The sequence below is a fragment of the Balearica regulorum genome, chromosome 17 (genome assembly GCF_011004875.1).
Source record: "Balearica regulorum gibbericeps isolate bBalReg1 chromosome 17, bBalReg1.pri, whole genome shotgun sequence".
Taxonomy (NCBI): Eukaryota; Metazoa; Chordata; class Aves; order Gruiformes; family Gruidae; genus Balearica; species Balearica regulorum.
Genome location: NC_046200.1, coordinates 4,201,984 through 4,224,656, shown reverse-complemented (window position 1 = coordinate 4,224,656; position 22,673 = coordinate 4,201,984). Strand labels below are relative to the sequence as shown.

General features: G+C 46.1%; 1 protein-coding gene across 1 annotated transcript in view; it reads left to right on the top strand.

Moving 5' to 3' along the window:
- The window catches only part of CCDC92 (coiled-coil domain containing 92), a 75,522-nt gene that overhangs the window by 7,511 nt on the left and 45,338 nt on the right, over positions 1 to 22,673 (top strand). The window contains exon 2 of the mRNA XM_075769947.1: positions 3,952 to 4,015. The gene's annotated coding sequence lies outside the window, so the exon portion shown is untranslated. The remainder of the gene's footprint in view (positions 1 to 3,951; positions 4,016 to 22,673) is intronic.

The window sequence follows — 22,673 nt, the reverse complement described above, 5'->3', positions numbered from 1 at the left end:
TCTCAGAGAAAAAAACACCAGATTTTTCCAATCTGTTGCTGATATTGTACAAAGTCCTGCTCCTATTCTGAATTACCTCCCTGTATCAGGATGCCAGTTTTGCCATGTCCCAACCAGCTCGTGTCTTTTATAGGTGCAGAAACTATAAGAAAGTCCCTGGAGTGGCAATGTGGTGAGAGCCCTTCTGCCATTAGGGTTGCATTACATGGCATTTGTACACTGCTTTTGTCAGCAGTCATACTAATCTCTGCTGAAAGCTGAGCAAGGGAAAATCCCAGGCCAGCTGGGCTGAAGGAGCTTTTCCTACCTGCAAGGCTAAACAGGAGGGAGGGAAGCACTGGACGAACTGGAACAGAGGTTGTGCTTTAAAGACTTGCTCGTATAATAAAAGCTTTCAGACCTACTTGGATGGCAGGACACTGTACCACTAGATTTGCTCCTAGTACATTCTGGCTTGATGCTTTTGAAGGACAACAAGAGCAAGTTACTTTGGGCCTGTCTCAGAGCATGTGAGAGCTTGCAAGCAATTCCATGCAAGCAGCTTTTTCGAAGTTTGCTGCTTAACAATCTGTGCGTGTGACAAAGCAATTACATTGGCCCGTGGCAGTACTGGGTTCCTAGGCCATCTTATGAGCCACAGGAATGAAAAGCTCTGTGCAGCACAGGTCACTGGAGTCCAGTTGGTTGTGTCAGCTACCTATCTCAAATAACAGCAAGAACAGATGACATTCCAGTGGAAACTTCTTTACAAGGAAATACTTCAGATTCCGGATGTTTGGGATTTTTCTGCATATTCGTAAAGTTAAAATGTTCCTTTAGGACTTGGTCAGCATAATTATTAGTGCTAGGGTTCTCCTGTAAACTGTATTTGAATGTTTGTGAATGCTGTGTGATTTGTGTACTAGTTGGTCACTCTCTACACTAGAGCCCAGAAGCCCTTGCCAGTGACAGAGGACAATGAACTTGCACCAAGTCAATCTCACAATGCGTTGGTAGAGGTTTAAGTGATTTGTGTACAACTATTAACCAAGTGACAGAGCCAATACTTCTGTTCCCTCTGCCCTCCATTTGAATCATAGCTTATACCAGGGAAAAACTTGACTGTTTTGTCCCTGAGCTGGCTGGGAAGAAAGGGTTTGTGTGTATGCTTGCTAATTGGGAAAAGGTGTTTTATGTGGCTCCATGCACTTGCTGTCTTTGTTACATGGACTATTCCTCTCTAGTTTTGAGAGTGTCTTTTGAGCAATGAGTCATAACACACACGAGACTTCCCTGGGGAGCCAGATACAGCCAGCCTTATCCAGAGCATCAGCTGTGCCTTTCTTTTCTTCCCATAGACAGAGCAAAGGCCCAAGGGGGCATCCTGCCTCCCTGCAAGGAAGGAGCTTTGCCTTCTATCAGCTATCTAAAGACATGTCTGGTTTTCCATCTGTTCTGATGAGATCTCATTTATTTCTGCAGACCCTGCTCATTTCTTCCTTAAAACAATCACTGTTACTCCACTGCATGACCTAAAGCTTTACTGTCCATTTCAGGAGATACTGCTCTGTCTCCTTTGCCTGTCTGAGGTCCCAACATCCAACTTCTATGTTTGGCTGCTTTGGTAGGTGCTGTGAATCTGGCCTGGTGGTCTTTCAAGTGGCACATAGTGCAGAGTCTGAGGGGATGGAGAAATTTAAGCAGCATCAAAACTCAGATATCTTTTTTTCTTGGTTTAGCACATTTACCAGTGTACAGCAGCCAGACATGATTTCTCCCTCCACACAGACCCAGAGCATTAGCACAAATATATTAGTAAATCTCATTCCTTGCACAGCATTTCAAAAGTGTCCTTAATGCTATGGGAAATTGGCCCTGCGTGTGTCCAGACAGTGAAGGGTCAGGCTTGATGACCCATTCAGCCCTTAGCTTTGCTCGTTTGTGCTTGGCTTCTGCATGTGCTGATGGACTAGTTAAGCTGCCCAGTTCCCACTCCCCCAGTGCCCTTCTCTTGGGCTGGGGGGAGAGTAGGATCAGGAGAAACTAGTCCCTTTGGAGGAGGGGGATGGAGGACACTGGAGTGTAAAATGAACAGCCCACAACCCCCCAACCAGCAGTACTGTATTCAGGAAGACTTCTCTCTCCACAGGGGCTGGTCTGCTCTCTTTATCCACCCTCTGACATGAGCCTATATCCAGACACTTAAGAAGAAGAAAAAAGAAACAAAACTGAAAGCTGCTATTTTTAAACTCTGCCTTTGGCTCTCTTTGCAGCACTCTGCTTTCCTCGCTGTGATTCAAACAGTGTTCTTTTGAGAACTAGGCACCAGGGCCCTGCGGTTTCCTGGTACTTGGAACATAAAATCTCCTAATTCTTCTCTCGCAGCAAGCTTCAGAGGCTGGGGAGTGATTGATATTTTCTATCGCTTCATTAATAGTCACGGCACAGTAGTTTCCTAATCTGTTTTTGCACTGCTTTTTATTTTGAATAATTTGTCTTCCAAATTTTCTCAGCCCTCCATGTCACACAAAGCAAATGCTGTTTGCTCCCTTCCTGCCTTTTAACCGGTGGGTTGAGATCTTCAGGAGCTGGTGAGGCAGAGCTGTCTGAGAGCTGGGAAGGTGGCGGACCTACCTCAAGGAGCTTCCTCATGATTGTTTTAACAAGCTTGGCAAATCTACTGGGGATGTGTCCCAGAGTGATCTATTGCTGGGTTAAATTGGGAGTAACTGCTGCAAGGGAAAGTTTACTATTGCTCTGGTGATACTGGCACCCATGGTTGCAATGCTGCCTGCAAGTGGAGAAGATAACAGATAAGCCATGCCCCAGAAAACCTGCAATCTGTGTAGGCAAAGAGGAAGAGAAGTGAAGGCAGAAGGTATTTGAGTCTCAGACACCGTTATAGCAGGCATTAATCACTGGTAGAGACCACCTCTACCTACCCCCTGTATAGTGCTTTCCTAGCCCAGCCCCACCACTAAATTAGGGAAGGTCTGCAAGGAAGGTCTGTCAAGAGAACTGATGATGGCCATGCTCAGAGCTACTCAGCAATTTGGAGCACATAAGACCTCTCTGCAGCACTGCTTCAGGCCCTGCTGTTTCTTCCTTTTGGTTCATGTGATCTTTAAGCATACTTGTGTATGTACCAAGTGGATAGCACTCAATATGTGTATGTGCGAAGGCTCTCCCCTTCGCCAAATCAGACCCGCTTCAGAGTCCTCTGTGACTAAGACAATCCGCTTCTCCCATGGATTAATCTACTTGGCAACCAGCATGGAGAATCTGTAGTTTCTCAACTGTTTCTCCATGCCCCTTACATGCCTCCACCTATCGATTCTAGTCCAGGGAGTTACAAGTTTAAAACCTGGATATTAGACTTATTTCTGATGGTAAATGAGGTGCTCATGGCACAGGAACTTAGCAAGTCCCTGGCTGAGAAACAGGGCCAGGGAAAGCCTAGGATGTCTCCTGCTGACCATGCCCTTCCCCACCACATCTTCATGGATAAAGCTATATCAGATAAAGCCAGGAAAATGCAGTGGGACCCATTTGCCAAGGCGCTTGGGCATCAGCACATGAGATGGGGGGAGGAACAGGGACAAAGGCTAGCTGTTCTGAGCCAACTCCTTGCTACCGCACTGTTTAAGCTACGTCTCCTCGTTGCCTTGTAAACACCTGGAACCTTTACCTGTAAATGAGCTGGCTTTCCCAGGTTAAACAACTCGCTGTGCTGCTGGGACTCTCTGGCATGTCTGCAATAATCCTGAACTCACTGTAAATTGCTTTTTCATTCAACCCAACTTGGAAAAAGGCAGACAGACTGTAGTCTAAACACCCCAAAAGTCTGTATTTGCTTTGTTCCTTATGTGTTCCAGCACACTCTGCTCCCCTGTGATTCAAAACAATGTGTCTTTGTGCTTATCTTCTGGGCTTGGCAAGGCAGTTTTTACCTCTTAGTTTTTGTCTCAACAGGAGAAATTGCTGTCTAACTGATCCTTTGTGGACTTCCGACCAAAACCATCCAGTGCAACATATGGTAAGTCATTCAACGTTTTATAAACTCAAGAGCCTCAACTATAGTTATTTATGGGTGGAAACTGGCATATCAATAGTTTCTTTTTGGTTACAAGGGTAATGGATTCTGGCTTATGTTATTATGACATCTCAGTTTGGGTTTCTCCAGCCCTTCCTTACATTATAATGCCTTTGACTTTACATTTATTAGTTCTGGTGCCTGCTGCAGCAGCTTAGCACTGTGGTGTGTCAGCAAGGGAAGAATCTCAGCCACAGTCCCCTTGCTCCAAAAAACACAGGCTATTATTACTTATGTTAAAGGAGAAGGTTTCTGTCCTGATGTTACACGTGGCAACAGTGTGTGAGGACATGGCTTTGGATGATCCTATATGTTACTGCAGTGATGTATCCATTCTTAGTCATGTCATCTTCTGAAGAAAAGAAAAAAGGGGTGAGAGAGTAGATAAATGAGTATGACGTGTGGGATGACTTTGTTTAAGTTCTCTTGACTCTAGCCATCAGCAGTTGACTGATGCCTGCAGCGGAGAACAGTTGGGATTTATTGCAACCTCAGCAAGTGTGAGAGGTGTACAGTGGTGAAGACAAACTGTGCTGACAACCTCCATGCTTGTGCAGAGAGGAAGACTGAGTTTGATTTCTGTCGCTGCAGGTATGCAGCTTTCAGCCTGTGGTATTGCTCTGTGCTAGGTTGTTGTACCACCACTTAGGGCACTTGTGTGCCCTAATTCCAGCACAGGTTTAGGAGGTAAAACTTTTCATAGTTGGTTGGGTCATATGAATTCCCTCTGTGTATCTACTTCTGGTTTCTCAAAAATGGTTGTCATGCATTGCAGGGGTCACCTGGAAAGTGGGTTGACTCTGAAAGGTGAAATGGTACCTGTGCTTGGGAGACTGACCCACCTTCTTCCCTGAAGAAGTGCTTCCAGGCCACTGTAGGGAGAGGGTTTCTGGGTTTGCATTCCCATTGAAAAAGGAAGTCCCCAGCCTGTTGGACTCTTGATCTAGCACTGAATGCACCATGCATGTTATGCAAATGTTTTTTATTACTTCCAGACACAAGTTCTTCTTGAGTTTCCTTTGTGGTTAATGTAGTCCATCTGTAGTTTAAAAAAAGCAGTGTTCAACTCTCTTGCTTTTGGTATTTTGTGTAGCGCTACACTCTGGTGACCATTGTAAATGTGTTGATCTCACTTTGCACTTGATTTTTCAGAGTCTGGAGCTCTGGGATCTCTTAGTTGTTCCAAGACGTGTCCACTTTTCTCAAGGTTCTTTATTTTGGGTGTGGGGAGAAAGAGTGACTATAAGAGGTTCAAGGGGAATGAGTAAGATGGAACAGAACAGTCTATATAAGTAGCAGCATGGCTTGGCCGCTCTCCTGACTTCAAGGGCCACCTGCTGCAAGGAGACACAAAGAACTCTGGATGAGGTGAAGTGAGGAGGGCTCACTTCCAAGGAGGCCTGATGTGTTACGCTGCACTAAGATGCATCCAAATGTCAGTCCAACAGCCATCTCTCCATTTTCTTCCTTGCCACAGCCAAGAACATATCTAGAGGGAGATGTTAAAATGCAGCTGTTATGCCTGATAGTTTTCCTTGTTTTGACACAGTCCCTTGCAGGAATTACTCTAAGGAATGGATTGTTCTTCACTCCAGCCTTTCTTATACAGTGAGGAGCTATAAGGACCTCATACAACTCCTTACGCCACCATTACACCTTGCAATGGACTGGAGACCTCAGAGCAAGCCCAGCAGCCCCAGAGAAGTGTAAGGACAAAAGCAAGAAAGATGGACCCTTATTCCTAGTCTAGCTTTCAAACTTTGTTTCCAGCGTAGCATTTTGGGTTCATCTCCATGAAGTATGATGGCAAAAGTCATATGGCTTAAAGTGTGCAGCCCTAAGCTAAGATTTATCTTTGGTAAATCTGCCAGAATAAAAAAGTCTGCCCCCTTCCTTTCTTTTTTTAAGAGTCAAAATATGCCAGGACAGCATTTAGCCTTATATATTGACACACTAACATCAAACATGAGCTGTCTCTTAAAAGCAGAATGTGGAATTATCAGAGACAAAACAAGACTCGGACATTGGCAAGGAAGCACTCTCCATGCCTGACTGAGCTGACGTTTCCTAATTGCAACCAGAGAGCTTACTCTGTGTAAGAGTTTAAAAAATTTACCTTTTTTTCAAATCGTAGTGGTTTGCCCCTGTGAAAGCTATTTCCCTCATTGTTCATTTTTCAGAATAATTACCAACTAGGAGCATTTAAAATTTCACTGCCTCTTTTCTTTTTTTCTTTTTTTGATGTGTGTCACCATTTCAGCTCTGTAGCCATCCTGCTCTTAGGTTAACTCTGCAATGTTCAGAGTTGGGCCAGGGAAAGGGGGTTATTCTGGCATGGAGTTGCCTTTAACCCATGGCCTTCATCTTTTCTGTTGGTCTCTGGGCTTTGACTCCCACAGCCAAGGAAATGTGTACTGAGTCCAGATTTAGTGTTTTGCACTTGAGACACAACTCTCCCCTTTAACTTTCACATTCCTGCATTTCTGAGTTCTGCCTAGTAGCAGAATTAGAATGAGCAAAATACCACAGGAAAGATGATGCCGAAAGAAGTATTTATTAACTGTCTTACCAGATGCAGAATGGTAGAAAGCATATCCAGCCCAGATATATCTAGCCAAATTTAACTGAAGGTCATGAATCTGCAGTTCCAGCAGAGCTTTTCTGACTACATATGCAATAGATGTGCTCTTGCTTGAGCATATCCTATCCCTAATGTAGGAGTTGTCCTACCTAACTCAGCATTTTTCCCTTCCAATCTCCCTAATTGAAATTCAGCAAGGTGCTAAGAAGCTACAAGCTTATGTTTTCAAAGAGGGTTAATAGTTTTAAAAGTTTCCATTTGGGAAAATCTGAATCTTGAGAGACCAAACTTTTCAGCAAGTACCTTCCACCTGAAAGTCTCATGTCTCTTGCAATGCCTGGGGGTGGTTCTGCCAAGTCACTGGTGACTTTGGGGCATGCAGTAGTGAGATCTTTAGTCCAAAGTCAGGCTCTCCTGGAAAGAGCTTGGCAGTTTGCCCAAGAGCAGAGACGGGCAGTTTCTCAGTTTCTTGATTTCAAAAGGTAGCAAAACCAACATGACCAATTTAAGAATGTCACGTCCCACTGGTCTGTGTGCGTGCTTATCTTTAACGATGTGCTTTCAAAGGATCTTGGATAAGAACCAAAAAGAGAGCTTTGAAAATTCACTCATACAGAATAATTGTATTTAACCTATGCTGTCAGTTCACACCATATCATCTTGAAGAATAATAAATAAGCAGTCGACATTCCTACAGTAACCTTTCACTATTCAGTACCAGGAGGTGAGGGGATGTGTGCCTTCCCAGACATCAAGTATGCTTCAGTGGTGGTGGGAGTGTTTAGTTTTGTTTTTAAACTTGATGGTAGCAGTAGGGGGGTGAGGTTAAAATGCAATCATTCTGAGTCAAATGGAAAGGTCTAGGAAAACATGTGGGGTGTGTGCCATGAACCAAGATCAACTTCACAAAACTCACAAGATTAGTTGTACAAAAACTGGAAGGGGCAGGGGGGAGGGAATTATCCAGTCAGCGTTGTGATGGATGGGAGCAAGGAAATAGCTCAGAAAAGTCAAACAACAGACTCTGCAGCACAAAAATGTTAACTTTCTGGTGCCATTATTTTGTCAAAGGTAGGAAATTCTTTCAATAGTATGTGAAGGGTATTAATTACTATCTTCCTCTGACATAGAATGGGGCGACAGAGGCTTTTATTTCTCTGAACTGCTTCTGCACTGATCTCCAGAGCAACATTTCCCTCCTGTTTAAAATCCTGAGCATATAGGGCTAATCTTTGTCTCCCCTTTCCCTGGGACTTGTTGTTGTTGTAGAAACACTTTTCTGCCAAGAAATCACAAATAAACTATTTTGCTTCACTCAATATTGGCAAAGTATAGCACTTTGGGACTATTGAGCTAACCCCAAATATTGTATTTACCTGTTTTGCTTCTGGCCTCGCTTCTGCGTCCGGGTTGTGTTTCTTATGGTGCTGCTCTGCATCGTGTGTGTTACTGTATTGGGGGCACCTCATCAAAAATCAGGCCTAGCCAGGGAGCTAAGCGCTCTTTCCCTAAAGTGGCTATTGGTTTTGAGGCACACATACCAAATACTCACCGTCTCCTCAAAATGGCCAGCTTGGTGTACCCATTTTGATGACTGGTTTCATCATACTCAGTCTTGTTCTGCTGACTTCATTAGAGTGATCTGGAATACAGTTTTCATGACAGCTATTCAAAGGACCCAATGGTCCCTCTCTATGCCTCTGCTGTCTCCGAGAGTCAGAACAAGTTCAGCTAGGCCAGCGTATCTGTAATAAACTCTCTTGAGCAGGTATTAATATCTACCTTCCGGACTGCCAGAAGTCATGGTGGGATCAGTGGAAGAAGCTTTTCATGTTCAGTACACACCACGACCTGTCTCTCTCAGCTTTTTTGAGTGCCTTAGCTGTGCCCTACCTGAGAGGGAGACCTGTTTCTATCCGCAGCGTCTTGTCTGGTTCTCACCATACACCTATCAGGCACATGGAGACCTTGTTGACACACATTGTGTTTTCAGTTATTTCCTGCATGCTGCACTGTATTTTGAAGGTTTTGCTCTTTGGTTGTGGATCAGCAGTATCTCCATGCCACAGGTGTCTTCTCCTTAGCACAGAAAAATGTGTTAGCTCCTTCCTTTGTTCTGGTTTCTCTTTTAAGTTTCCTCCTGTGAGTGCTCTGCAGAAGTGCATCAGCTTCAAGCACTAGCCAGCCAGGCTGCCCATATCCAAGCAAGCACTGGTGCTTCTGGCACTTTCCTGTTAGCATCAGCGTGTCTCTGGCTGTGTTACCAGAACCACCTCCCACAGCAAATTATCCCTCACTGGACATCTCCTTCCTTGGATTAGTCTGGTCTGTTGTTTTGAAAACCTCATGCCACAACACAGTCTTGTTCCAGAGGACTCTTTCAGCTGTTGCTGAACAGTATCCAGAAACATCACGCAGACCCTCACAGAAGAAAATGCAAGTTCTCTGTAAAAATGACCCATGGCAACTTCAGTTTCAGCATTAAAAGTCCTTCTGTGTTTTGCATCCAGACCCTTGGTTGTCATTGTTGACACTGTGAAAGAAAGCCTCTACTGCTGGTCATGGGGAGAAGCCCCCAGTCTGAGCACCACATTTTCCTGGAATCTGCGCAGGGCTTGCAAATATTACTCTGTTTATTTCTCTAACACATCCACTGAAAGCTCGGAGCAGTTTTTCAAGGCTTCCCACAAGCTAAACCAAGCCAAAGGTTCCCTGGCCGACAATCATCAACAATATTGAGCTGCTACTTAGACTCTGGTGTCCTTAGATGAATTGACAGCTCTTTCTTTCCAGGGGAAGATAACATCTTTGCTTTAAAAAGATGAGGTGCCTGTTGTCTGGTCTTCCCTGCCTTTTTTGAAGCTTTTCAGACAAGCAGTGGAAGGTGTTGATGTATTGTCCCGAGTCATTAATAGAGCACGTGCTTTGGAGCTGCTTTCCTCTCTCCCCCCCCAATCAATTGTATATTGTTCCTTTCAGTCTTCTGGTATTTAGATGTCATCATCCTACAAATGTGCTTGCTGGAGTGCAGAACTAGGGAGAAAGCTTTTTCTGGGCCGAAACTATAATTTAGACCCAACTTGACCTTTGTAGCTGGTCACTAGCTCCAAGAGCAGTACAAAGTGGGTTTTGGTGGTTTTGTTCATGTATTGTTTTTGGGGGGTTTTGGTTTTATTTTAGCTTTGTTTTGGTTTTGTTTGGGGGGGAGGTTGTGGTTTTGTTTGTTTTTTTAAAAATAAATAAATTTTTACAAAATTCAAAAAGGTACCAGCAAAACTGAAACAAAACCCCAGTCAGGGAAAGCGTACCTCTGAGTGTGGATCTGGCATTTTCTCCTTGTGGACATTGGTGCCTTTCTGAGAAGGGCTCAGCCATGGCAGGCTTGTTACCTTTGTGTAGGGACTCCCAAGGACCACTGAGGTCTGAGCTTGCTGCAGTTTCCTTGTGGGATGAAGATGCTACAAGAACCTGCTCCCAGGGCTCCACGCAAAAGGCTCGGAAAGAATCTTGCTTGCTCTCTCTGAGCTTTTACCCCATAGAGAGCAGTAGTTAAACCCTACAGCCTAGAAATCCTTTGGACTTTGCTGTAGGCTGTGAAACAAGCTGGGGAGACACTGGCCTCTAGTTGTTTGTCTCCAGAGGTAAACCACTCTTCATGCAGTTCTAGCCTCTAGTTCTCAGGATGAAATTACTTTTTCGTGCCAGAAGAGCAGCAGCTCCAGCCTATGGAAAGCTCGTTTGCCATGCTTGTGCTGTGGGCTTATTTTCCTCCACAGTAGCACTGGGCATCTGGCTGAAAAGCATGGCAGATGAGGCCCAGCGGGCTCAGTAAACCCCCTCTATCCCTCACCGGAATGCAAGACAAAAGAGCTGCATCTCTAATGCACAGCTCAGGCTCATATCTCCCTCTGAGGAGAACCATTACAAAAATATTTCCCAGATATTTGGCTAGGCATCTCACAAAACTATCCAGTTTCATGATGCTAATTTTCCCATTGTCTAGACAGTTGCAAATCCAGACAGCATTATCAGTATGAACCTACTGTGCACACACATACATACAAAAGCCCATTTTTCTGCCCATGGTATTTACAGGTATATTTTCACCCATGAGCTGCCAATGGTAAACTTCTGAATTGCTCCAAAGTGCCTGTATAAATCTCTTGGGGTCCCCATTCCCCCAGCAGGGCTGGCATTTGATTCATGCAGCACTGAACCGTGTAGATACTCTGAAGGTTGAACTGGAGAATCTAACCCCTTGCTGCCTATCTTCTCCTGCACCCAGAAGAAAAACAAACTATGCTTAGGGTTGGACAGTGCTGTAAGCCAAGCCTGGATGTCCCTCTTTGGGACAGGGTCTCCTGCTGCGGTGATGTTCCAAGGACAAAAATGTTCTTTTGCAGTTTGCATGCTGGAAATGTTCATGTAAAGACGTTCTGGGGCTGCAGGCATGTAGATGAGGTCCTGCTAGTCTCTGCTGATGATAAAATGATCTGTGGGCATTTGTTCCCTCTGTCTGGCTTGAAAGACCTGTGTAGAGGAACAGCACATTCTTGTTCTGTACCTCGGGGGTGCCAGCCCACATTTTAAGCCAGGCGGTAGCACCTTCCCCAGACTTTGGCATAATCATTAACTATATTTATAGCTCCTCTGTGATGCCAAGGAGCAAAAATACAGTAGGAGCAGGAGCTGTATTTACAAAGTAATAACTTCCGAATTAAGATACTTAGCCAGCAGCAGCATTTCGCCTCCTTTCTCTTCTCTAACTTGCAGAGTTCTTCACTTGCTTCCCAGGGCCTCTTTCCATGTGTGCCTGCCTTTCCTGGCCCACTGAAGTGGGGGTATTCCCTGGCTTGCTGGGCTGTACCAGCAGCCCCAGCTCCGTGTCCATTTCTTTGGAAGGCAGACCCAGGTGAAATACGAAGGGCTTGACTGCAGCTCCTTTCTAGCTTTTTTGGAGGGCACAGGGCATGGGGAAGGAACTGTCCCTGTGCTCATGGGATGTGAGTCTTGCCAAGCAGCTGTTGATTGTGCGTGGGATTACCAGAGTGAATCCCTGTGATCGAGGCAGCAATATTGTTCTACTAATGAGAGTCCAGGACTTGTAGTGTCTGAACCGCAATGGCTTTGGTCTTTCCCTGGTAAGGACCCCAGCTAGGCTGAGTGATGTTTCCAGGAGCCCCTAGGAGAACCTAGTGGAACCTGAGCAGAGGTGAGATAATGTCCCAGACAGCCAGTCCACACGGGAGCAGAGGAGGAAGAGGGCCATTCTAGTTCAAAATCCGTGACGCTTTGCAGTGAAAGTGTTGGGAAGGGAGGGCTGGAAAAGTTCTCTCTTCCTCCAAGATAGCTGTGGTCTGTTCCCCAGCTGGACTCTCACTCTGTGTCTGCTCTAATCCACATCTTCTCTCTACCAGCTGGATTTGTTTTGCAAAGTCAAATCTCATCTCCTTAGTTTGTCCTGTGTGTCTTGCTCAGTTTTCAGGACTCCATGTTTCCACCATATAAACTTTATAGCAGAGCACCCTACTTGCCCTCTTGTAACTGAAAAGGGGAAGTACTGTGGCTCCAATAAGAGCAGACAGTCCCAAAAAGTCTTCTAATCCAAAGTATTTTGAAGAAGGCTGGCTACATCTGCGACTTTACTGCCACAACTCTCATTGTGAGATTTGACTTAATGAAAATGGAAAGATTCAGCCCCATTCAAGTTTTATGCCTGTGCAACATACCCAGCTGTATGGAGGTGGCCAAGTCTGCCAGAACTGTATAACATGAAGGGAGAGGGTGTTTCTAAAGCTCTACACCAGAGCAAAAGCCAAGAACTTGGCTAGATTTGATATGCCCTTTCATCTTTTCCTTAAATGTTAACTCTGGGTCCATCCTCACTAACTCACAGAGCCAGAAGGTAGCAGGACCGGAGGTAAGAATATATAGCCCCCTGGAAACTGAAGGCATGAGACTCCTTACACTGACTGAAATGTAGAACCCTTCTAAGGTAAGCCAACATGCAAAGGATATAGACACAGGCAAAGAGAATTCATACTTTGAATCGGGTATGTGCTCAGGTATTCAGTCTTTCTAATCACATAATGCAGATGTACAGAAAGTTATCTGAGATTGGTTACAATAAATTTACATAACAATCCTTAAAACTGTGATGCTGAGCAGACCTCCTAGGAAATGCATGTACTTAGTTATTCTGTGCTTTTATAATAGAAGTAACAAAAGTAGATATCTACTTAAACTTTCTTGAAACAGGTCTTTGCAGTTGAGTCTCTGATGGACTTTCCTCTGCAGTTCTGTTGGGGATTTATCAATAGGCACTTGTTTCAGTCTGTATACTTGATAGCACTGTCACCTGCAGATGGACACATCTGATGTTCTTTGACCCGTGCAAAGTAATTCCCAAGTAGGTCTCCCTGCCTTTGGGAACCCTTGCTAGACAAGGAACTCTTTGTGCACAGAGCTGCTATGAGCAAGCTGTTGCACTTTAACCCCATGGATGAATCTGCCTGAAACCACACCAGCGTCGCTCTGAGGACCAGAAACACAAAATCAGGCCCTGAGATTTGAGAGGGTTGTCCCATTCCAGCCACAGCCCCCCAGCACACTCCAGAAGAGCCAGGTTTTTGACTTTGGTGGAGTGGGAAGGAGTTATTTACCCAAGGCTGGTTGTGTTGGAAGGATGTGAATCTGAAAAAGTGTTTGACTAACAAGTACCCAACAAAGGTCATCAGAAAGATAGGTCCAATGAAAGCAAAGGCAAGGCTTTTTTAACAGGTGTGTAGAACCACTGTTGAAAGACATCGTAATAACCATTTCTAAGACTATGAATATCCCTGAGGAAAACCCATTTTGGCATCAGCCTGGCCTTCTGTTTCCCATCAATTGTAGCTTTGTCTCTTTTGAAGCCCCCTGCTGCAAATGAGCAAACACCTGGCTGAGAAAAGATGAATGGAAAACATTGCCTGTGCTAGAGAGCTAATGGCAAATTCCATGCCAGGAGGAATAATAAACAGGAGATTATTGATATAACTGTGCTAGTCTCCAATAGGTTTTCCACCAGGCATGTGGAAGCACCTACAAAAGAGGCATTGTCTCTACTGTCACTGCAAGGAAATGGGAGAAATGAGTTGTGCCTTGCCTCGAGCCCAGTGCAGGAAAGATGAGTTTGTGTCTCATGAACAAAATTGATCAGTATCAGCAGAGTGGGGAAGGAAGGGGTGAGAAATCACTGGGCTGTGAACTCTGAGGATCAAAAGGTAGTGTATTGTAGCTAAGTGTCTAACAGACTGTTGTTCATTAGCCAGACCCCTGCTCTAAATCGTAGGTGATAGGCTGGGAATTGAACTGCAGGTTTCACTCTGATGGCTTAAAGTGCATCTTGCCCAGAGCCCCAGTGCATGGCTGCTGACTGTCCATTTTGCATCTGCAACAAAGTGTAGATTTATTGATGTGCAGGAACCTGTGTTGTGATGTTAGCACAGCTCAGGCATGTGGAGATTTTAAGAGCATTGCACTAATAGAATGTATTTGTTTCTAGCAGGAATGCAAAGTTAGGCGTGTATTTGAGTGCTGTCGCAAATATCCAGCTCTGTAAGTGATACAACACAAACTCCCTGAGGGCAGGTCATTGCGCTCTCTCCCTGAGATCTTTCTGTGACATTGCTCCACTAGGGAAGAAGGCAGGGCAGCTTCCATGGATATGAATACCCTGTCTCTAAGGGCTTCACAGAAACCTCTTCTGAGACCCTAATTACAATCTCAACCAAAATCAAAAAGGGATGGGGAAGGGTGTATCTCACCAATACATATACCTTAAAGTTTTGAGCGTTTGCAGACAGGAGCACTTCTCTAGCCTCTCTCCCTTTGCTTCCCTTGCTGCAGATAACAAGCGCTTTCATTCCAGTTTGCCTGATTCTTGGAAACCCGAGGCAGACAGCACACTGCTCTTCCAATGTGCTGTAGAAAAAAAGGTGGGTGGGAGGAAGGAGGACAACTATTTCCTGCAGTGAAACTGGATCCTTTTCAACTTAAAAATAGGAGGAAAACAAATTCCTGTGGGACCTGCTATAAAAGGATTTGACAGTTGCCTACTCTCTGCCCCACTTCCCAGAGCTCCCCATTTGTCTGATGTCTTGGTAAGAGCCCTCTTGAACACAAACGCAGATCTGTCGACTTGCAGTCCTGCTGCTGGGGAAGGTGGCTCTGCTCCATGCTGGGGGTCAGCTGCAGGGGAGTAATGCACTGTGACAGGTAGCAAAGCCCAGAATTAACTGTTCTTTGTGTGGAGCTACCATGCAACTGGGTTTTTCTGGGCCTTTTTTCCTTGCTGGAAATTTTGTCCAGACCATTACCAAGACGCCCAAGATTTCTGAGCATTTTTGCAGGCCATGCCAAGCTAGGAGCCTCACAGGAGAGATCACACAAATAACAGCCAGAGCCCCCATCTGTGCTTGCATCTCCTTGTGGTGCTCCTCTAAGCTGTAAGCCACTGCCTGTGTGCGTGACAATAGGAGGAGGGGGAGCTCTGGGCACAGCTTAATCAGACTTGATTGCCTGATCAGGCTTAATCGCCTCATAGCCACAGCCATCTCCCTGCTCATCCCTGCTGCCGGACTTCTGCTCTCCTCTCTCTTGCCACCCATCCTCTCATTCCTTTCTGCATCACTGCCGGATTTCAGTGCTGAGTAACAGTGCTGTAGACCCCAACATACCAACCTTCCCCCCCACCAGATTGCTCTCTCCCCTGCAAGTCCTGCTCCCTCCTTTGCTTCACTTTCTCCCTCCTGCTCCCCTCTCCCTTCCACATCGTCCTTCTTTCAACACTGTGCACTGACACGGTAGGGCTGAAGGCAGCTGGAGAGGCAGGTTTTCTTGAAGCTCCTGTTCCTCTCTGGGGAAGAGAAAATGAAGCTTTAGGAGGCAGAAGAGATATCCAGAAAGACTGTTTAAGTAATGAGCCAACAATGTTGGCAATGGCAGCCCCAGCAGGAATGCTGCTGCCTGCAGTTCTCCTGCCCTGGGCGTGCTATCGGACCTGATGTGGCCTGGCCCCATGACAGGCATTGATCAGGGCTGCACCATCCTCTCTGTCTCCCACCATCAGCCAATGCTGCTATCATGAGTCAATTCAGCTCTTGGCTACAGTCACTGCTGAAAGAGGGAATGGCTCCCAACAGGAGTGATTCACCATGCCTCGCCAGCCTTTAATCTGCTTCCAGTCAGATCACATCAGGGTTGGAGCACTGGAGCAGCGCAGCTCCAGAGCTTTCCCATGGCCTCGCTGCAGAGCTCCTGTCCTCCTCGCTGACCTCCATTAGACCTCCCAGGTTTGTGCTGTTAATGATTCACTGCATTCTTATGATTCTTCCCTCCTGAGTCAGTAATAAACCATTTCTGGTGCAGATCTAGGCACTGTGCTGTCAATATGGGTTCAGAGCTTGGCTGAAACAGGACCGCACATCTCTAAGTTAGGAACCACCCTCACTCCTCTTGTGAGCTTGGGGATCATTGTGCTCTGGAGCCAGATAACCTGTTAAAGCCACCCTGCCGGAGCCAATTAACACAGCTAGGTACTTTTCCAAAAGCAAAGGGGTTTTAGCTATGGGTTCAGGCCAGCTTCTGCCCTGGGTAACCACATTATGTCTCACTGTGCTTGAAATTAGCCTTGAGCTAGCGCATTGTACTTTGTGTGTCCATCAGGCAGAGTCAGTTACTACAGCTCAGCTGATGAGCAGTAATTCATTAAGCCTCTGTAACTCAATCACTGCAATCATCTTTCCAGTCTTAACAGGGCCAAATATATTCCCACTGTGATGTCACAAGAGTACAAAATTCCTCTTAAAAAAATTTGTCTCTTGTTGCTTAGCCCTGATAAAACTTCAGCTCTTTGTCATCTATCCAGGCCAGCAACCTGTCTTTCCAAAGGCTGGTTCCACCTGCGTAGCCCAGATTGTACCTACTTAAGGAAAACAGGTGACTTAGATGAATGTAAAACTCTCTTGTACAGACATGTGATCAAATGCAATTGAATTACGGTTGCTCAACAAGTAATTGCCCTTCAGCTGAAGCAACATCACCATTGTGTACATGCTCCTAACTTGTCAGGTTCCTTAACTTATGCAATGTGATAGCCTTAGTAAGAAACTGATGCCTACTGAACTAATCAAAATGAGCCAGGGCTCCTGAGCCTCTTCTTGGACAATTGCTGCTGGGCGGTTTGACGTGTTCCTTGTACTGCATTTTCTTTCCTCCTCTGTATCCAAAAAGTCGGTTTAATTCCCCTCTTGCAGACTGTTTGACTGTAGTCATCTGGCTTTGCCCTGGCATGGCTGGAGAGCATGCACTGGACCCCTTTAACCAGCTCTTTCTCATCCCAAGAAACAGCCCTTTCTGTAGCAAATATAGACCTACACCCCTAGCGTCAGCTTTGTATATCAGTTGAACTGATATACAGTGGCTTTCAAACTAACTTTAATTAAACTGCTGTGAATTTGCATGTAGAATGACCTGTGTGGATGTGTTGCAAGAAGCCCTGCAGAAGGCAAGCAATCTATACCTTTGATAGAGGAAGCATGCATGGTTTATGGTAGGCTGTGATCCAACTGCATGGAAGGCTTTACAGAGAAATGTGTTGGTTTTGTTGGATTTTTTTTTTTCTTTTTTCTTTTCTTTTCAACTGGCGTGGAAGAAAAAAGAGGACAGTTTCCAGCAGGGAGGATAAAACAGTACAAATTAAATCCATTCTCTGGCCAGTGTAACAATTGCAATTTCCTGCTATTCCTTGGAAGCTGTACAGCCCAAGAGGGAGATATTTCAAGAACCGGTGTGTCAGGGATAGAAGCACATGCATCTGGTTATTTTTAATGGCAGCCCTGTCCCTAATTTTCAGTGCTGGCCTTGATGAAATGCCAGTTCTGTTTCATTAACCTTTTGTCAGTATGGCAAAGAATAAAAGATGGCTCACAACATTAGCACCTGAGATAAAGCTCCTTTTCCCAACAAGCTATTGGAGGTCCTTTGCTATACCAGGCAGAGTTTTGCGTAGGGAAGGGAAAGAAGGAGGAAAAAAAACCTCTCTGAAGGTTTGTGTAATAGGGCCTATACAAGTCTCATATCTGCAGTCTTCATTACTGTCTGAAATGTGTGTTAGAACCAAGTTTCAATCAAGGTAACCATTTTCCTCTACAAGCCAAGAAAAATATTGGGTTTATTTTCAGACCATTAGGAATAGTCTCTGAGAACAGCCTTGCGTTCCTCACTTCATATGGGCTGCTTAAAAAGAAAAAGCATAATTTCACAACCATGGCAGCTGTGAGCTGCACATGGGTTAGACCCTGACAAACAAAATCGTCACTGTGCCTTGGAAGAGCTTTCTCAGGGCCCAAAACTTAATCTACCACCACAGCCGAAGGATTAGTCCTCCAGCGGTAGGCTGGGCAAAAGACAGGATTTTTGTTCTATGAGGAATGCAGTGGGTTGAGAGTGGGAAGGGGGACAAAACACAAAGTCGAATTTCTTCCAAAGCTCTGGTTTGTAGGGGTGTCAGCCCTAATGAAACAGTACAATGCAGCTCCAGCCCCCTCCTCGCTCCATCTCCTGCTTTGCAGCTATGACCAGTTCCTACCAACCACAGGCACTGTCATGGTTGCTACCTCCTCCCTCAGCTTTTTACGGCAACTTAATCCATCACTGTAAGCCCTGCTTGTGAGACAGCAGTCTGAACAATGTGTTCATGCCGGCTGGTGGCTGCTAGTTATGGGAAGGCTCTTGGTTGAGCCGTTGCATAGTCCAGCACAGCTCTTGTGCACCCAGACAGCTGCTTTCAGAGCCCCAGTTTCCAAATGGTGAAAGACAGAGCTGTTTGCTCTCTCAGCTGCAGCCTCAGGAGGTTTGGATTTAGCTTATCATGTGAGATCAGGATCACTACTCTTAAAATGTCAGCAGTGAGCTGTGGAGCAAGAAGAGGGAGGTGGGGGAAACCTTGCCCAAAATTCAGGCTATGCTAGTAAATGTAAGGTATTTGCACAGAAGAAAGTCTTGGGGCTGGGAGATTTGCTGAGGGCTGGCCTTTCTCTGAAAGCATCTCAGCTCTCTGCCAGATCCCTGTCATCTTGTACCATGGACCCCGAGGCCTCTTACCAAGGGACAGCTCACCTGAGGCAGTTCTGGGCTGGCCAAGGGGCTCCCACAGCATCGTCTGACCAGGAGCACTGGCTTACGCTGCCTGCTGGTACCAGCAGAGCAGGCGGGACAGGTAGAGCCATGCTAGATACAGTGTCTTCCCTGAAGGCCTGTAGTCACCAGCAGCTCTGGGGAGCACCACCACCTTGCTGGTATGGTTGAGGAAAATCAGGGATGGATGTCTCTGGTGGTGACAGGGGGACCTTCATCTGGGGGGAGAGTTTACACTACACAACCACAGGAGAGAAAAGGTGGAGGCAAAGTAAGTGAAGGCAGAGATCTTCAAAGCTTTTGCCGGTCAGGGTGAGCATGGGCACAGGCTTGGCACGCTCCCAAGCCAGACTTGCTGTGTGAAGCAGAGCTCTGCCAGGCTTCTTGTTGCTGAGGGCTGCTCATCAAGACAGGCATCCAGATAGCCAGAAGAAAGGGCTTTTCTTTTCAGGCAGCGATTGTGACTCTGCCTTCGCAGGGGATGGAGCCCCGTTTGCTCCGGGCACTTCCAGCACATACAGAGCAGCTCAGGACAATGCGGCCCCTTTGGCACAGGTTTGGTAACCTCCCCGGTGCTGCCGTGACTGTGACACTGCAGCACACGCGCCTGCCAGGCCACCAGCTCCAAGCCACTTGCAGCAGGCATCCCAGGGATGAGCATAGCAGAGGGCTGAGGGAGGGCCCTAACCCACAGGCTGCTTTCACAGCTAGAAAAGTGCTTGTTAGAAATAAGCCACGTGTTCTTGCAAAGGAAGCAATCCACGGGAAAGTGAATTACATTAAGAATTAAGACCGGAGATGCTGGAAATACTGATTCTCTAAGCAGTGGTACAATCCTTGCTTCAGCTTCTGGCATGTTTCACATCTAAACACTCCCACCCTAACTGCAAAAAGCAGCAGGGCTCTACTGCCCACCCAGGTCAGGGTAGACTGAAAGGAATGGCTTCCATTCAAGTGCAGTCACCTCCAGAAGGGGCCCTGGGCTGCCCAGTGCTCTGCATAGAAATAAGTAACCAGCCTGGTGTCTGGTAGGCCAGGTCTGGGAGGGAGCATGGTGAAATCCTTGGAGACCTCACACCACAGCTCAGTGCATCCAGTTCTTGTGATTTGTCTTGTCACACTGAAATTGTGCAGAAATGGGTACTGATTTATTAGAAAATCCACCAAGTAAAAGCAATTGGCTGGAAGCCTGCTTTCTTGCAAACCAGAACATTTCTTGTCCACCGCATTTAGCACATTCAAAGGCAATGCCAGCACACAAAAGCCAGGAACTAGAGGCCTGTAATTTGCCTTTGCCATCTCTGGGTTACTGGAGTTGAGTGAACATTTCATAAGTTTCATTATGGTCTCAAACTGCAAGCCAGGTTCTCCAGGACATCTGCTGCAAGCAGGGATTCGGGCAAAGAGAAAAAGAGAGAAGCTCTTGTTTATAGAGCCTGGGATGGGTCTTGGGTTGAGGTTTGAGTGAACCTGGGCCATTTGGGTGGGACCCACTGAAGCTAACAGGCGGTGTGTGGTTTGGATTCAAATCTTGGCAAAACTAAGCTCCGGCCTTGAAGAGCACGTCTTACTCTGTGAACCTGGAAGACCCTTCCTGAAGCCACACTAAGGAATACAGTGAAGGGATGGGTCCTAAGAGCAGCAGCTCCCGTGCTTGGTCAGGGAGGGAAAGCCACGGCTGTTGTTTTGAGCTCTCCTCTCCCTGTGCTTCTGCCCTGGTTGCAGATCTCGACTCTTCACAAGCCCAGGTAGTCTTCCACAGAGATGTGGGATTATTCCCAGTCCTCAGAGATATGGGGCTCCTTCCCAGTCCCTAGAGAGGGAATAATTTCCTTCTACTCATTGTACACCAAGGCAGCAAACTTGGGTTTCTGTAGGGGATGGGATTTAGTCACAAGAGTGGAGCATGGTGTTACCTTGAAGCAAAATCCTGAAGCTGCAGCCACAGGGTCTCATCAGAACTGGCACATTAGGGCAGACAGAGACTTAACAGTAAATGCAGAATTATACAAACTGTGGCAAGCTCCCATCAGAGCATTCGTCAAGGCTGAAATGACCAGCTGCAAAAAGCATCCATCTAGCAAGGGATGTTCACAGGCAGCATATGTAAAGATGTGCACATTGTCTTGGCTTTGGATAGGCTAGAGTGATGTTTTTCTCATAGGCTGAGAGTAACAAAGAGGATTAATCTCTGAAAAAAAACTGGGGCACTATGTTGAAGTGGGTTTTCATCAGTCTTGTGCTATTGTGTGCGTGTATCAGGTTTACTAACGATTCAAATGAAAAGTAATCAGAAGTGCTTGGAGAGGGAGATTTTCCTGTATTTATTTTGGATGCATGTCCAGTGGAAAAATATCTTCCCAAGCATTTTGCTTGGCAACATAGCCTGTTTCATTTGGAGAACAATTGATGGTGATGATGAGTGGTGTTAGATGTGATCGCTGTTCGACAGCTTTTTGACTTGCCTGCAAGTCAAAGCAGCAAATTCCATGTGACTGCACACGTGTGCTGAGGAGAGGGTGAGGAGACAGGGGCCACGGACAAGCTGCTTGACGTGTTCAATCAGGCCTTTGCCAAACTCTTTACCAGGCACAGCACAGCTTGTTAATGCATCGCCGGGTTTTGCAGCAGTGTCTCACTGTGCTAATCCTGAGTGGTTTGTTGACTGTGCACTCTGCAGCTTGATGAGATACCCCTGGACAAACACTGCCCACGTGTTGCAGGTATACTGCAGAGATAGGTTTAACCTGTTAGTGGAGCATTTGCCAGTAGCTCTTCTGTGCATGGTGCATTACATGTTTACAGGAGCAGACTGCTCCCACTGACTTTCTGTTTCTCAAATACAATGGAGTATATTCTCAGCTGATGCTATCCTGGCACCGCATTCACCCCTTCCCAGAACAGCTGTACCAGCCCTGCCCATCCATCGCCTCCTCCAGGTCCAGAACGGATGAAGGGAGTGATATGCACAAAACCATCCTGTCCCTTAGCTCCCTGCACTGGCCATTGGCAACCTGGCAGACAGGCCATGAGGAAGGTTAAATCAGTGAATACTATTTGTCTGTCTTCACTTCTGAAAAGGGAATAGCCATCTGCCACATTAATTCCCTCCTTGCTGAGGGCTTCTCCAAGCAATGGCCTCTGATCTCGGTGGCACAAGGGATAAATCCAAAGCAACTTTGCTGAAGTCTTCAGATTTGCTCCCAGGGTAACTAAGAGCAGAGCAGGGGCCCCAAGAGTTTCCTAAGCTTCACAGCCATAGCCGCAAGGCAAATAAAATGAGATTAACCAATTACAATTAAAATGAGAGAGAACTGCTTTTGACGGTAATTTTGAATTTCCCCTAAAACTACTTCCAGCTGTGACCTCTGACTTGTGCAGTGTTCGCCTGAGATCTGCCCCTGGTTGTTTGTTATAACTGGTGCTTTCAAGGATGTTCAGTCCTGTCTAACAAGAGGTTTCCTAGGCAAAAGAAAAAAGAAGTGAAAAATGGAAGATGAACTAACACAGGGCATCCCTGCAGTGAGGCCCAGACACGAGAGCCCTTCTAGCAAGCAGACAAGAACAGCCAGGCAGTCTCCAGTGAGTTAAGGAGGGTAGTGCTAGCATCAAATTCCCCCAGCCTCACACTGCTGTGCAGCTATCATGCAACTGTGAATCCCATCTTGGGAATATCCTAATTCACTTCAGTGTAGAACAGATCTCTGGTGCCACAGAGATCCCTTCAAGAAGAGAGCAAGTCTGTGTCTACAAGATTGGAATTATTATCATTATTCTTATCTAGAGGTATCAAAAGGTTTGTTATGCAGCAGTGCCACACAATCAGCTCTCATCTTAAAAGCA